General features: G+C 41.7%; 1 long non-coding RNA gene across 2 annotated transcripts; it reads left to right on the top strand.

Moving 5' to 3' along the window:
• The first annotated feature begins 7,035 nt into the window (after window positions 1-7,035).
• On the top strand, window positions 7,036-9,409 carry LOC126999597 (uncharacterized). Of its 2 annotated transcripts, none has more exons than XR_007753458.1 (3): window positions 7,036-7,068; window positions 7,198-7,285; window positions 7,330-9,409. It is a non-coding gene; the product is annotated as an uncharacterized LOC126999597 (long non-coding RNA). The 2 variants fall into 2 exon arrangements; XR_007753457.1 differs by lacking the exon at window positions 7,036-7,068 and adding an exon at window positions 7,122-7,154.
• The last annotated feature ends 486 nt before the right edge of the window (window positions 9,410-9,895 follow it).

Below are 9,895 nucleotides of genomic sequence, written 5' to 3'. Positions count from 1 at the left end.
CTTTCCATAGGCTCGGCACATAGCCAGTATTTACCGACATCTTAAAGATGTCGGTTAGTGGGTCACTGATTACATCACCTAACTCCTTTAATACCCTCGGAAATATCCCGTCAGGACCTGGCGACTTGTTCTTCTTAAGCTTATCTATCTCATCCTGAACTACTTGCCTGGTAATGATTATATCCCTCAATTTATCGCCATCCCCGCCCTCGTACACCTGAACTCTTTCCGGTATAGTCGTTCGATCCTCCTGTGTGAATACTGAAAGGAAGTAGTCGTTCAACAATGTGCTCATATTTTCGTAATTTTCTACTAGCTCCCCTGTGTTTGTTTTCAGCGGTCCAATTTTCTCCCGTGTTTTTGTTCTATACATCTGAAAGAAGCCCTTAGGATTACTTTTCGCCTCATTTGCTACTTTGATCTCATAGTTCTTTTTTGCTATCCTGGTGTTTTTCTTAACTAATCTAGATAGTTCGACGTACCGGCCCCTGAGATGTGTTTCCCCATTCTTTATTTTCTGATAAATTCCCTTCTTTAACCCTATCTCGTGTTTTAGTCCACGAGTCATCCACTTAGGATCATTGTTTTCTTTTCTAAGTGTTCGCTGTGGTATATGCTGTTCTTGCCCCTCTACTATTACTCTAACTAAATTATTGTAAGACATTTCTACCTGGTTCTCCTGGCTCTCCAATCCGCAGTTCTGGCCCTCATGAATCCCTAAATTATCCCAGTTTACCCCTTCAAGATGTCTTCGAAGCCCCTCGTAGTTTGCTCTTCTAAAATCTGGCACTAACACTGGGTTCGGTTCGCGGGTTACCATGAGTCTAAGCTAAAACGAACCGTTCTGTGATCACTATTTCCTAACTCTCCGCCCACCTCCAACTCACGTAGCAAGTTCCCATTATTGGTTAGGACTAAGTCTAATATGTTATCTCCTCTGGTAGGCTCAGTAACTACCTGCTTAAGGAAATTATCTTGTATAACTTCATTAACGCATCCCTCGGTAGGTCTTCTTATTAGTATGTACAGGACAGGTCACGAGACAAAGTGGAGGCGGTGACTATTATAAGTGTGGGAACGGCAACACTAATAACGATACATGAGAGAGAAAGACATTATTAGATAGATAGATAGATACATAGACATAGATAGATACATATCCCTGCCTTATGAACGTGGATTACTCTCTCTGTCATATAAAGATAGATGTATATATGTGTGTGTGGGGTGTGTGTGTGTGTGTGTGTGTGTGTGTGTGTGTGTGTGTGTGTGTGTGTGTGTGTGTGTGTGTGTGTGTGTGTGTGTGTGAGAGAGAGAGAGAGAGAGAGAGAGAGAGAGAGAGAGAGAGAGAGAGAGAGAGAGAGAGAGAGAGAGAGAGAGAGAGAGAGAGAGAGAGAGAGAGAGAGAGACACACACACACACACACACACACACACACACACACACACACAGCTCCGTAGCTCAGTCAGTTAGAGCGCTGCGCTGCCAGGCTTAACGGCCTGATTGGCGGCAGTACGATAAAGTAACGCCCATCACGGGAATGTGCTGCACCGCGCCGGGCGAGGACCCGAGACGCATTGGCTGGTATTCTTAGACGCTTCCTTCTCTTACATCGATCATTTATAAAGGACTAAAAGAGGTTAAACGCGTCCCCATGAGTGTTTGTTAACGTTCATGGTACAAAAGAAGGGTCATACTACCACCAGGCTCATTAAACTACCCATGGAAATGCCCACAGCTCTTACGAAAGCCTAATGGAGTTGCTTGGGCTCCGGAGGGTTTAATGACACGGCCCAGCTTCCCCGCCGCGAGTGAGTGGGATCGCCTTGTATACTGATCCTGTATATATACGTACACATGAACACAACGGTTCCTAAACTTTTCCAGGCGAGTTCTTAAACCCCCACCCCCACGACACACACATGCGAACACACACCTCTTTCTCGGTATTTGGTATGCAGGAAATTGAAAACAAGATTAAACACAACCATGAGTTTCACAAGTAAAAAATGCTTTAGTAGCCCAATTTCCTTAGTAGTATTAGTTGTTTCTGCAACATGGAAGGTAAAACAGCATCTCACAAGTTACCAAAGTTTATTCTCTTCACAGTTATCATGGAAGGGATGGATGCGGGTTTTTTTTCTCTAACAGTAAGGAAACAGCTTAAGGGTAAAAAAAAATCAATGAGGAGGAGGAGGAAGAGGAAGAGAAAAAGGAGGAAGAAGAAAAAGAAAGAAAAAGAAAGATGAGGGAGGAGGAGAAAGAGAAAGAGGAACAGGAGTAGAGACTGAAGGAGAAGGAAGATGAAACGAAGACAGAGGCAGAGCAAGAGGAAGAGGAAGAGAACTGCCTCTATAAAAAAAAAAAATTATAAGAGTGGCCAAAAGAGAGGGACATCAGAGCCTCCACTCAGCCTCCTTCTCTCTTAGCCTTGATGAAGTGACAGATTTTGTTTCAGATTTCGTAAAAAAAAAATATTATCAATCATTTTAGGTTCCACGCATCACTTAGCTCGTTCACTTAGTTGTAGAAGAGGTTGGTGGACGTCTAGGTAGTTTGTATAGTGACTGTGTAGATTGCGTGTCCTATTACGTATGTGTTTAGCGGTGGGTGTGTTTTCTGTGTCCTGTTTGCTACTTGGGTTAATTACTGCTAATGCCACCCTGCCGCCCCCCACCCGCGCCTGTTTTCCTCACCGCCTCCCAGACCTTTCCAGCGCCCCCAGGTGTGTAATACCGCCCACTTTGGGGACCACTTAACTAATAGATCTCTTAAAGGCCTACGATCCTATTTGAAGTGTTACTCTGAGCACACTTTACACTCTCTCTTTGCCGTCACAAACCACGATATAAGCATCTCTCTCTCTCTCTCTCTCTCTCTCTCTCTCTCTCTCTCTCTCTCTCTCTCTCTCTCTCTCTCTCTCTCTCTCTCTCTCTCTCTCTCTCTCTCTCTCTCTCTCTCTCTCTCTCTCTCTCTCTCTCGACCATCCACCTACACACACCCACACACACACACACACACACCATATCTCTCCCCCCACACCATCTCTCCCACACAAACAAACAAACAAACAAACAAACACACACACATACATTTACATATATAAGCCTTTGTTGTATTGGCAAAGCCTACGACGCCTGATTTCTCCATATCTGAGAGAGAGAGAGAGAGAGAGAGAGAGAGAGAGAGAGAGAGAGAGAGAGAGAGAGAGAGAGAGAGAGAGAGAGAGAGAGAGAGAGAGAGAGAGAGAGAGAGAGAGAGAGAGTAAAATCCTCCTATAGTGAAGTGCATTAACTAGTAACTTCCTCTTGCAATTTCAACCATTTCCTCTTTATAGGAGTATATATCATAAACTTTCCTTGCAATTGCAACCATTTCCTCTTTATAGGAGTAAATATCATACCAGGGCTGCTGAATTTTTTTCTAACATAGTGTAGGGTACAGGAGGATCTCTAAAAATTCTCTCTCTGTCTCTCTCGATAAAATGGGGACTCCTTTATGGTGCGATAATACGCAGCATTATAGGCCAAGATGTCTATAAGTAGCATTATATCCCAAACGGACACATTTCCTAGAACATTCTCCTCAAAATGTTAACAACAGTATAATTTGCGCGCTTTATTATTCCATTTCCATTTGTATGGTAAGCCGTTATTCGCGTGTCGCACAGGTAGCTTCTAATTTATCTCCTGCATCACGGAATTAACGAACTCTGAACCTTGACCTGTAACAACTGTCTGAGGAACACCGTGTACACAAACAACATCCACGTACAACGCCCTTGCCATTTCGCGGGCTTCCTTACTCCGTAAGGGTACTATAATCAAATACCTTTTAAAAACATCAACTATGGGCATTACGTATCGAACCCCATTGTCCGATACACCCATGGGACCCACAAGGTCCATGTGTATTCTTCCAAAAGGAGCGGTGACGTCTGGATATTGCCGCCAAGGAGCAGGGTGCAAGTTCCCAACTCACTTTTAAAACGACTACCATGACGCACTTCCTTACATAATTTTCTACATCCCGTTTCATTCCAGGCCAGAAAGCGAACTTTCTACACCGACATAACGTAACTTTGGTTCCTCCGTGCCCTGCAGTGGCGACGAATGAGCCAGAGTTATCGCCTTGGAAATACTTGGGGGGTAGAATCACCACCTTAGTGGCTTCTCCGTACGGACTCACTAAAACACATCATTTATTTCCACCTGTAACTCTGACAGGGGCGGCATCTCACATTATGCCCATCTTCAACACAATATAACATAATTTTCACCTGTACCTCTAACAGGGGCGTCTTCAACACAATATAACACATTTTCCACCTGTACCTCTAACAGGGGCGGCATCTCACATTATGCCTTTTTTCTCTGAGTCTTTGCTCAATTTTCATTCATGGGGCTTCCTTCTTTTAGCATACTTATATGCTGGCTGCTCAGCATGCAGCTCACTGATCTCCTGAATACTCCAGTCAAGTGTGTGGCCAATACACTCACTATTCAGGTCCATACATATCATATATTTTATTTTCTCATTTTTCGGCGCCTGTTTCTTTTTCTGCACTAGTGCAATACCTTGCCCCTCATTATCCACGTGTTCCACGGTTTTTGTTGTTCCCCATCCACAAACATTATCGCGCGTGTCCTTCTAATTCAATCTCAATGTCCTGTGAGCCTTCATCCTTGATAAAAAAAATCTGCTACTATATTTTCCTTGCCAGGCAAATGATTGATTGTGAAACCATACTCACTCATGAAAGTCTGCCATCTAGCTATCCTGCCGTTGGGACTAGCTACCTGTAACAACCATACTAAAGGTCTGTGATCCGTGTGGATCTCAACAGGGTAACTCAGTATTAATGGGCGGTTTACGTGTAACCCATAAATTACAGTTAAAGCCTCTCGTTCAACTATACTGTACCGCTGTTCTGCCGTATTCAATTTCTCACAAAAAAAGATACAGGTCTTAGTTTATCATCATTATCCTGTTATTGCAATACTCCACCCGTATTGTAGTAGGACGCGTAGAGTGACTGTACCAAGCATTCTATCCTTAAGGGTTGAGAACGCAATTTTTGTTTCATCCGTCCATATGAGTGGAGTTTTATTTTATTTTTATTTATTCTTTTAGTGTACCTTTCTTCTTTTTGTAAATCTTTAGAAAAGGAGCAACAATTTGTGAATAATTTGCAATAAATTTGCGATAATAATTAGTCAATCCAAGAAATGACTGTAAATCATGAACAGTTTGGGGGGCCGGGACGTTTTGTATGGCCTCCAGCTTGCTAGACTGAGGTCTTATTCCCTCTGAGCGGATGGCATGGCCCAGGTAATCTACTTTGTCCTTAAAAAAGTTACACTTCTCCATCTTAAGAGTCAGTTTGGCTTCCTTTAAGCGGTCCAGAATTTGTTCTAAGTTATTTGCGTGATTAGAAAATATATCGCCCAGGATAATTATGTCATCAAGGTACGCCTGAACCTTGTTGCTTAATAGTCCTGTAAGGACAGTGTTTATTATTTTCTTGCAGCAGGACGGGGCTGTTTTAAGGCCAAGGGAGGAAGTAAATTCCCAATGTCCTGCTGGAGAAGAAAATGCCGTCTTTCTCTGCTGATTTCATCTAGAGGGATTTGATGGTAACCCTGTTTCATGTCTAGGCATGAAAAAAAAAACTTACTATCTCCCAATTGATTGAGTATGGTAGTTATATTAGGGAGTGGGTACCGGTCGTCCCGTAGTGTTTTATTAAGTGCCCGGAAGTCCAGACAAAGTCGTAGTACTCCATCTTTTGGGGGCACTGGGATAAGTGGGGCATTATAGGGTGATCGCGAAGGGCGAATCACACCCTGTTGCTGGAGCGATATAAGTTGTTCATTTACTCTGTCATGATAACTGATAGGAATGTTATATGGACGCCTGTACACTACTTCATCAGTGTTTTGCTTGATGGTGCTTAAAAAAATAGGGCGTTACTGTTAATGGTTCTTGTTCTGTGGAAAACACTGTTATATATTTATCTATTAAGGACTTTAAAACCTGATTCTCTCTCTTCACTTGGGAATTTAGCGTCAACAATTTGATAGAGGCTTTTCTTCCTTGCTTCAAGCTCTGCGGGCTTCAAGTCTGTTTTAGCTGTGTCAGCGGTCTGTACACTAGATACTTGTGGCAGATCAGCGTATTGCTCATGAGTGACAGGCTTCACAAATCCTAACGTTGTATTATCATCTATCTTTACACTCACTTTCAATATTCAAATACGGCACAGTGACATAAGATCTTTGATTGTCAGATGAAGGGGCTAACTTAACTATCCCTGAGCACAAGACTCTAGCCTGAGGAGTACTAACACAAGGCTCAAATAAAGCTTCACTTGCCTGTAGTTGCGTCACTAGCGTTATGTAACCTGCAACAGATGCATGCAGTTGCAAAGGTTCAGCTGCTTGGCAACGTACGGCCTTATTTTCAGTGAGACCTTCTTCATTTCCCTCTACATTTAGCTAAGATCCTTCACCTCTAGATATAAGACATATTTTTCCTGGCATAATTGTATGGTTTCCCCTTCTATTATCAGTTTTAAGCTTCGTTTCTTTTGTTCCTTATTTAGTTGCCATGTTTTAAAACTTATCTCGTGTTGCATGAAAAATCAGTACTCAACACAATAGGGGTCGGCGAATCTGCATCGCGTGTTATCAATAACTCTTGGAAACTTCTTTTTCCTTCCATATTAACTTGTCTTTTACCGTCATTTTCAATATGGTATCTTTGCACAGAGACAATATTCCCGGGTTTCGCTTCACATTCATTTACTGCGAGCCCTAATTCTTTAATAAATTCATCCGTTAAAAACTGACACACGCTCCTGTTTCTAGGAGTGCTGTTACTTTTGCATATGTATTATCATGAGTAGTGCGATCTGCCTACCAATGTTACTCTTGAGTTATGTTGATTATAGCCTTCTTTTCATTATTTTTAAGGTCACTCCCTTGTTTGTTATAGCCTTCTTTTCCTTATATTTATGTGAGGTGGTTACTCCTTGTTCGTTATAGCCTTCATCTTATTATATTAAAGGTTACTCCTTGTTCGTTATGGCCTTCATCTTATTATATTAAAGGTTACTCCTTGTTCGTTATAGCCTTCATCTTATTATATTAAAGGTTACTCCTTGTTCGTTATGGCCTTCATCTTATTATATTAAAGGTTACTCCCTTGTTCGTTATGGCCTTCATCTTATTATATTAAAGGTTACTCCCTTGTTCGTTATAGCCTTCATCTTATTATATTAAAGGTTACTCCCTTCTTCGTTATAGCCTTCATCTTATTATATTAAAGGTTACTCCCTTGTTCGTTATAGCCTTCATCTTATTATATTAAAGGTTACTCCCTTGTTCGTTATAGCCTTCATCTTATTATATTAAAGGTTACTCCCTTGTTCGTTATGGCCTTCATCTTATTATATTAAAGGTTACTCCCTTGTTCGTTATAGCCTTCATCTTATTATATTAAAGGTTACTCCCTGTTTTGTTCTTCGCTCATTTTCCGTTTTTTCCACTGCAAGTGTGCATATTTATTTATTTATTTATTTATTTTCATTTGTTTATTTAATGTTATTTGTAGTAGATAACTGAGGGGGGCACTACCCTGGCCTCCTCTTCCTCTGATTCTCTTACTTCACACATTTATCTTAATACTTCACACTATTGTCCATATGCTTAATTTTTATTTTTTTATTCATGACTTTTTATCCATAGCTCACACTTTTCTTAGTATTTCACATTTTTTCTAGATCATACTCTACACTTCCTACCTGGGGGACGCGGGTTAGGCCTTTATAATGTCACTCTATGGCTGCATGTCCGCCGCGGCACACCACCACCCTGTGAGGCGTAGAGCCCCGTGTTCCCCTCCATCCTGGGGTAACAATCCTAAAACAAACAAACCTGAGAGGCGGGACGCTGCCGCTGCCTGTCACCTGACACCCTCTCACTGATGAATGGATCGCGGCGCGGGTGGAGAGAGACTGCCCATCCCTTTCCACTCCGCCCGGGAAGGAACTCATGAATTCTCGGTTGAGTCGCGTGTGCTACCCATTGCACTACAGAACAACAGTGGTTGGCCAGAGTTTCCATTACCATATCGTCAAAGTCCATGTCCTCCGGAAGAACCATTAATTATATAATTAAATCGTCACTATTATTTCCGCCACTTAAAACGAGCAAAGCTTAATGAAAATAAGAGGCGTTTTCTCGTCAGAGTAAATTAAACAAAAGCACTGTAAGCACATGTCCCTATTTATCCCTATACCGCTGCCGCCAGTTTTGGACCCTTCTTTTCTTGTATTAAATCAACTCTATTATCACTCATTAATTACTCCATAAATGATCTCACCGTCTCGTATCCCTGGTAGCGTGATCCGGCTTAAGTTGTTATTGGAGACTGGTGTTCGGGGATAAACAAGGGAAAAAGAAAATATACATTTATTTAAAATTAAATGAAAGTAATTGCCTTACGCAATATTCTATGCTCAGACGATCATAACCCTGGCATATTCAGCAATGGATACAACATATGACAAACGACATGTCTTTAAACATAATACTACAATTTGTGCTCAGTTGTTGCCAATAATAATAACACTCGTCATTCCACAAGCAGTGGTTTGTTTCTCTCTGCTTACATCACAATATTTAAATACTCTCCTCACATCCTGATAACACATTCCTATAGTATAATCTACTACAATTTCACGGAAGCACCAAATTATACCACACCCAGTGCTTTCTACCTTTGCTTTACATCGCAAACAAATAATCACAATCCTGTCCCACTCACAATCCTACTTCACATCTCCTACATTATAATCTCCAGGACAATACAGTCGGTTTCCCTTAGATTCTCGAATTTCTACTCACGATTAAGATCACAACAGCCATTCTCAGCTGAGTGAGTAGCAAGTCTGCTTGAAGCGAGTGCAAGGCTCGGTCTGCCCATATCACTGTTGTCTAGGTCACATTTTTCCTTGCTTGAGGCGGAACTACATCTTTGACACGCCTTCATTTTCTACATAACCAGTAGCCAATACTTCCTGTCAACAACCATTGGCTCGCTCATTATGTTATATTGTTTACTTCTCCTACTATTTGTTATTTCCCTCTTAAGACACTCCCACAGTGACTTCTCTTTTCAGTTATTCGCTTATAGCATTTCGTCACACCGCACGTGACATGTTAGAGTCCTCTTGAATGGTTATCCACACTTCCTGACCACGCCTACTGGGTATCTGCTTTCTGTATGTGGGTCTGGGTATTTTCCATAACCTCTCAGTAGTGTTAGTGCTTATCAGATGTTTACAACTTTGTATATCTGACTAATTTCTTTCCTTCCCTCTCCTATCATATTTACAATTCTTGTCTCCATATCTCCACGGTATTTGCCTCTGATTGGGGTCACTATTAATTAGCTGTGCTGCTATGGTCGTCTTCTGTTTGTCCATATTCTGGGTCCCAACAAACTTTCCAATATTTACACAAACACAAGTAGATCAGCGGTAATCCATCGGCAAACGTTTATTATTACTCCCGGAAAATACTAACTCATTTTTTGGCCACACGTCCCCGGGAGCTGGAATTTGTGTATTGGGGGGATGGAGGGGGTAGGTGTGTGTGTGTGTGTGTGTGTGTGTGTGTGTGTGTGTTGGGTGGGTGGGGGGGGGAGGAGTGTGTGTGTGTGTGTGTGTGTGTGTGTGTGTGTGAGGGAAGGAAGGAAGAAAGAAAGAAAGAAAGAAAGAAAGAAAGAAAGAAAGAAAGAAAGGAAGGAAGGAAGGAAGGAAGGAAGGAAGGGAGAAAGAGAGAGATTGATTAAAGTTTTATTCACAAACAGTATCTAGATTGTGAATAAG

The sequence above is a fragment of the Eriocheir sinensis genome, chromosome 16 (genome assembly GCF_024679095.1).
Source record: "Eriocheir sinensis breed Jianghai 21 chromosome 16, ASM2467909v1, whole genome shotgun sequence".
In the NCBI taxonomy this organism is placed as follows: Eukaryota; Metazoa; Arthropoda; class Malacostraca; order Decapoda; family Varunidae; genus Eriocheir; species Eriocheir sinensis.
Note: the sequence above shows the minus strand (reverse complement) of the source record. Positions and strands in the feature narration are given on the sequence as shown.